Below are 7,092 nucleotides of genomic sequence, written 5' to 3'. Positions count from 1 at the left end.
GTAACTAATATATCATTAAAAAGACCATCTTTTATTTCCTCACTAAAAGAGCAAGTTGCTATGCTCAATATTTCCTCACTAGGATTTGGCTCGGACCTTATATATGTGTTAAAGAAGTCATTAAATAAGTACAAATAACATATTTCAAACCCACTAAACCAAATGAATTGTGACAAAATCCCAAACTCGAACCTATAAAATTTAAAACCTGAATCCACCTCCGACTTCAATATTCATCAGATCTAACATTTAAGATGTTGGGAATCAAACTTTTTAACTAATAATATAGCATTAAAAAGACCTTTTTTTTCCCTCACTAAAAAGATTAAGTCAAGAACAGAGAGCAATGTTATGTTAATATTTCTAAGATTCAAAAATTCTCTTACTATATCTTTGAACATTTGCCTAATGGCAAGTGAAAAAAATAGCTACAAAAGCAGCGGTAATAACATAAAATCTTGGAAAGCTTTAATGTTGTTTGTTATCAAAATTTGTCAAACCCGAATGTTACAAATCAGTGGCGAGTTTCAACAGAGAGGTAGACAGTGGCCTTGTAGACTGAATTCCAACTGTATAAATCTCTTTTCTCTCTCTTAAATCTCCATTTGACTATAATTAAGAGGGTTTTTGGCTTATATGCCCAAGCTCATAAGCTAGTCAAACATGCTTATAAGGTTTTTTTTTTTTTTTTTTTTTTTTTTTAGTGTTTGAGAATATTGAAGAGGCGCTTAAATTAACAAATACACCCTAAAAAAATGAATACAATCTAAAAAATTAACAAAAAAAGCTCAAAAAAGTGAATACAATCATCATATTGGTGAATACAACAACACCGACCACTAGTTCCTGCCAGATCTGCCGACAATTTCCGACCAGATCTGTCTGAAATTTCACAACAACAACAACAACTAAGATGTAGGCCATTACAAGGAAATTAGGGCACAAATCATTGAAACATTCACCTGCTATTTCATCTTTCAAGTCTCTCTATCCTCTTTCCGATGATCACTGTATGTATCACTCATTTCTAGGGCAACTAAAGTTTTCATTTTTTTTTTTTTGTTGAGTTTTCCAAAATGCGGTGATGATCTAGGGTTTTATATTATTGATTTGTGATTTTTTGTTCTAATTTCACAACAACAACAACAACACACAGCCCTTATGCGCCGCTGTGGTTGGCGAACGGAGTCGGATTCAAAGGAAGAAGTGGGGCAGGCGGTCGGGTTGGATCTCATGGTTGGGCGGGCTTCGCAGTTACCGCCGATCTGGCCGAAAAAGGGAAGCTATAGATGCAGAAGCCGGCGTTAATCCGATGTGTACGTAGTCGGGCGGCGTTATGGCAACAGGTTGGTGGCCTAGCTCAGCGTTCATTCATCAGGCGAAAGAGAAAAAGGAAAAAAATTATAAATAATAAAAATAAAGTATTCTACTTTAAATATGTAGCTATTAATTGTATTTAACATGTTAATCTTAGCTATAGGATGTAATTAATCTAAACTATTGCTACTAAATATAAATATGTACTAGTAGTTAGTTATGCTAATGTAATTTTCCCTTTATTTACCCATATAGGTTTGATTAACTTTGTTCACCAAAATTCGAACATAGAAAAGGATTAACTAATATATTTTTATTTTTTTTGGAAACCACTTAGTAAACCTTAGTGGAGGATATTTTATTAATAGTAGTACAGAATAAACAAGAAAATAAAAAACAAGAATGGTCTGCAAAAGCAAACAGCATAAAGCAAAAGGAACAAATTTCCCCCCAAAAAGACCAAATTCCGACAAAATTCAACCTAGCCTCAATTAGGAAAGTAAGTCAGAATCGACGGCCACCGGGACTTCTCCTCAGTAATAGAACTAGAAATCCGATCTGTATACACTTTTTATCGCACCAAATCTCTCACCAGTGCAATGTATACATGTCCAAGGAGTAAAACTCAGAAGATCCAGATCTGTTGCTTTCGGGTAAAAGTCTTTTGCTAAACAACCTTATTTTCGTAATTTGAGCTCGATGTTGAAGTGATAAATCGGAAACCATCAGATTGCACCTCAATTTGGACTGATTGTGTCTTGAGTTATTTGAATCAAACGTACTTGTCCATCCTAAGCCCATTATAGAACACTCTCCATGAAGAATTATCATCGGATTTTTGGCTTTTGATATTGCTTGAAACTTACTTCTAACTTTTCTTCTAGTTTATTGACAAAAATTCTAAGGAATGAGCCCAAAGGACTAATACCACCATTAGAATATTTGCTAATAATTGAGTTGAAGAGTTAAAAAGTTATTAATGACCTATGAATATTCTACCAATTATGTTGATAGAACACTCGTGAAGGTGATATATGTTACATCCCGTATTTTGAACGACGGGACGATTCGGGTTAACTATGAAAAGTTAGGATTAAGACCATTCCGGGTTACGAAGTCGAGACGTGTGACCTTCGATTTTGTCGTGTGACCTAAGTATGTATGATGTTATTGGTATGGAAACATTTAAGAAAGTTCGGGACCAAAGGTGGAATTAAGAGAAGTTGGCTATTATTGAAAGAAATGGAGGAGTAACATGTACGTGGCCGGCCACCTTGGGGTGGGCCATGGCCACATGGTTGGCTATTATATGAAAGGAAAAGATGACTTAAGGGACCATTATTTCATCTTCTCAAGACCTAGGAAAAATCAAGAAACTTGGAGAGCAAAAAAAAACCCACCATTCGGCCACCACTTGAAATTTCAAGACCAAGATTAAGCCTTCCCAAAATTATTTCTTCTAAGCAAATCTACCAATTGGAGGGTGCTTGATAACGTGGAGTTGTTGTTTTAGCATTGGACTGCTCGTTTCATCCTTTTTTTGGCCAACTTTGGACAAGTTGAGGAGCCGTGAAGAAAGGTAAATTCTAATCTTGTTTTATGAGTTATGGAAGGTTTATGTGTGTTGTTGTATGTTGTTATGGATGAAATTCATGAGATATGGCAATTTGAAGTTGAGGCCGTGTGTGTGTGGGCCGTGTGCATGTGTGTGCTATGTCATAAGTGATTTAACCAAGCTTTATGTAGCATGTTGGTTATGATAGAGGGTTGAAATGAATGAAAATTATAACTATGTATTGCAGTGTTACAAGGTTGGCCGAATATGGCCTTTCATGTGTGTCAAGAAATGGATTAGTTTTGTGGAATTTTTGGTTGTTGTCGTCATGTAAATTCTATGTTGGAAATGAGAGTTTAATGATTCAAGTTGGTATTGTAAGTGTTAGGGGCTGATTTGGAAGGTTTAGTGCATTTAGGTGTAATTTTCATGTTTATGGAAATGGCATGGTTAGAGTATAGATGTTGGAGTAAATCATGTTTTGAAATCAAGGAATGTGTTAGAGTTGGAAGTTCTCGGGTTTGGGGGCCAATTCGGGTGGAATGGAGTATTTGTTGGGTTGTTGGAAATATTGTATGAATTATTTAAAGAGTTCTTGAATGTTGTTTGAGTGGTTTTGGATTGATAATTGAATATGCGTTAGTTTGATTACATATTAGTTTGTAAGTATGTAATTGTAGTAAGCATAATTGGAATGTTGTTGGAATGTGTGGAGAAGAATCTTTAGTGTTCAAATATGTTTGAATTGTTTATGGATATTGTTGGAATGATTGTTGGTGTTGTTGTGTTGTTGAATTTGGCCGAGTTGAATTCTCGGTTGGTCCATTTATAAAGGAGGTGCTGCCCAATTTTCCGTAGGATTATGTGTTAGTTGGAAATGAACTTCTAAATGCTTGGTTGACGTTGGTATTTGTTGATGTTATGTAGATCTTGGAGAGTTCGAGATATAAGTTTGAGTTGGATTAGCGTTGTGTGCGAGCGAGGTATGTAAAGCTTAACCCTTCTTTCTTTTGGCATGTCTTAGTTCAATATAGGCTACGATACTAGCCTCGAGGAAATTCCATTCTCATAATCCGAGCATGTCTATGATTCGCGTTTGCCTTTTGGTACTCGTATGTTGATGTGAGAAAATATTGGCTTTTGATGTTGTTGGAAAAATTGATTTTAAAGTTGCATAAAAACTTGGTTTTCAAAAGAGTTTTATTTTTAACGATGTTGAAACTACGAACGCTCATAACTTTCGGCTAAGGGCTCGGATTGCCTCGATATCGTCGTGAGAGGTTGTATGACGTGTGATGAGTATGTTTTCCATAGGCGGGCCCGGCTCGGGTTGACGCCGTCCGTGGTCCCGCGACCTTCCTTTGTACTTTCCCCGATGACGATTTTTCCCGATTCCCAAGTATGATCATTTTACTTACTTTTCGAACTTATGATAACGATTTTATGCATATGGTTACTCACGACTCTGCTCGTGCGGTTTGTTGGTACATCGTTCGCCGGTTCCCGGGCCGGTTTTGTTGTCGTGCGCACTATGATATATTCGGGTGTTATGCCGTGTTACGGTTCCCCGAGACCTCGCCATAGAAGCCGGTTCCGTTTATGGAGTTATGGCCGTGATATGGCTTATGATGTGTTGTGATGATGTGTTGCGTTTGGGGTTGTACGGAGATTTGAAACCTTCGGTGTTATCTTTGTGGTATGGCGCCATCGACAGCGGGCGACCATATTTTCTCGTGCCCTTTTCGCATGCTTTCTATTCTAAAAATAAACATTTGGCATTTTGGAAATGTACTTACTTTCTACATTGCTTCGAGTGTGACTCGCTATTTATCGTATTTTTATCGCTTTGCATACTCGGACATATTTCGTACCGACCCCCCTTTCGAGGGTCGCGTTTCATGCCCGCAGTACGACATTTACCGGTTTATAACCCGCCGTTTAGGAGACCCATCTGCCGTGTTGGAGTGCTCCTTTTATCCGGAGCCTATATCTTGGTATATACTCGTTCGTTGCATATATGTGTGTGTGTTCAGGGGTACGGCGGGGCCCTGTCCCGTCATATGATTCTGTTGGTTTGTTTAGAGGCCTGTAGACGTAGATGTGGGTTGTGTGCCTACCCTGTACAGTTGTGTTTGTATATTGTATGTTTTGGGCCAGTGCGCCATCGGATAGCCTTATCGGCTTTCGATATATGTATATATATATGTTTGAGTTTGAGATGTGTTTGAAGTAGCGTTTGATATTTGTATCGGCATAAGCCACCCGTGTGCGATTCGGAGTTTGATGATCGCGTTTGGTGCCCAACTCGGCACTAGTCACGGCCACGGGGTTGGGTCGTGACAAAAGTGGTATCGAGCGAGTTGTCCTCGGAATGTCTACGTGCCGTGTCTCGCAGTCTTGTTTATTGGCGTGTTGTGCACCACATCTATAAACAGGAGGCTACAGGACATCTAGGATGTTACTTTTCCTTGAATCTTAGATCGTGCGTTAGGGCTGTGTTATTAGGATGACTCTCTTCTCGATCGGTTATTATGGTTTTTCGAGAGATGCCTCCGAAGAAGACGACTGGCCGCCCCGAAGGGCAAAGGCGAAAAGGCGCAGATAGGCTAGTCGGGCGCCGAGGGTTACACGAGCTCGTGTGCGACTAGGCCGTATTGTTTTACATTCGGAGGGTTCGCCCACTCCACCACCTGCGAGGGCCGGAGTAGGCCCCTCGAGCCTTCAGCCGCCCGCTCCCCAGCCGGATACAGAGGGCAGGACGCTGAGGGAGGCCGTACAGTTATTGACGACAATAGTGGCGGGACAAGCTCGCGGACGCGGGCAGAGAGGCAATGATGATGACGACAGGCATGATAGCCTGAGGGTTCGCGACTTCTACGCGTGGCCCCCCGGAGTTTTCTAAGCTGGCAGGAGGACCCCCATGACTTCATTCGGGGATGAGACGTGCATTAGGACCGGTCGTGGCTTCGAGACCGAGTTCGTTGAGTTAGCCTCGCACGAGATCGCGAGATGTTGCGGCCAACCGGTATGAGTCCCGGGAGCTATCCCGAGGGTGAGGGATGCTTCCCCGCCTACGCGGGACGAGTTTACGGCGCCTTTCTCCGTCACTTTACGCCGGAGTTGCGGAGGGCAAAGGTTGATAGATTTCTCGCAGACACGACGGAGGGGTCGGAGTGTTCGTGAATATAACTTGGAATTTGATTCTCGGCCCGGTATGCACCCTTATAGTGGCGGATATGGCGGACCGCATGCATCGATACGTGATAGGGTTGGACGACTACTTGATTGATAGTCGCATGACGACGGCGGCGCAGACCGATATGGACATTGCCCGGTTGCAGGCGCACGCCCAGGGAATGGAAGACCGGCATCGAGCCGAAAGGGCCCGCAGAGATCGTGATAGAGGCCGCCCGGGGCCGGTCGGGCCGGGTATTCGGGAGATTTCCGCGGCGGGCGGGGCCCCCGCATCGGTCCAAAGGATATTTTCCGCCGCCGGCGGGATACTCGGGCCGTTAATAGGAGATTTGATGACATAGGACCGTCCCGGCGGATCGAGTTCTAGGCCTTAGTCCTCGGCAAGCGGAGGTCCCGGTCGGACGAGACCACCCAGACCTCCATGCCCCCACCGTGGGAGGCCACACCGGGAGAGTGTTTCGGGCCGGTGGTGCTGTTTTAATTGTGGCCGTCGTGGCCATCGGATGAGGGATTGCCCGGCCGGGGGTTGGTTTGGGCGGTGCGGCGCGACTGCCTCACCGATCAATTGCTTCGTTCATCTTCTTCGCGCAGCTATACGCCCTACGGGTCGTGTGTGCCGGCACCGGGAGGCCGTGGCAGAGGTCGCGGCGGAGTCCCCGGCCCAGCCGGTCCTTCGAACCGCATATACGCTTTGGCGTAGGCGGGATCCGTGAGGCGGCACCGAATGCGGACCCAGGTATATGAGCCTTTCTTGTAATGTCCTTATGTATGTGTATTTTTTGTATGAATGTTGTTTGATAACAGCGGGTAAGGATCCGAAAGTCGATAATTAGCATTTATAAATAATGGGAATCTTCCCGAGGTCCTTGTACGACCTTATAAGACTAGTTGAACATTCGAGGACGAATGTTCTAAAGGGGGAAGATGTTACATCCCGTATTTTGAACAACGGGACGATTCGGGTTAACTATGATAAGTTAGGGTTAAGACCATTCCGGGATACGAAGTCGAGACGTGTGACCTTC

General features: G+C 43.0%; 1 protein-coding gene across 1 annotated transcript in view; it reads right to left on the bottom strand.

The window, feature by feature from the left end:
• LOC132059111 (uncharacterized) overlaps positions 1-574 on the bottom strand; it is an 81,658-nt gene extending 81,084 nt beyond the window's left edge. The window contains exon 1 of the mRNA XM_059451614.1: positions 501-574. The gene's annotated coding sequence lies outside the window, so the exon portion shown is untranslated. The remainder of the gene's footprint in view (positions 1-500) is intronic.
• Between the last annotated feature and the right edge of the window lie 6,518 nt (positions 575-7,092).

Source organism: Lycium ferocissimum, chromosome 1 (assembly GCF_029784015.1).
Source record: "Lycium ferocissimum isolate CSIRO_LF1 chromosome 1, AGI_CSIRO_Lferr_CH_V1, whole genome shotgun sequence".
NCBI lineage: Eukaryota > Viridiplantae > Streptophyta > Magnoliopsida > Solanales > Solanaceae > Lycium > Lycium ferocissimum.
The sequence above is the reverse complement of the archived record's forward strand: the minus strand, read 5'-3'. Positions and strand labels throughout refer to the sequence as shown.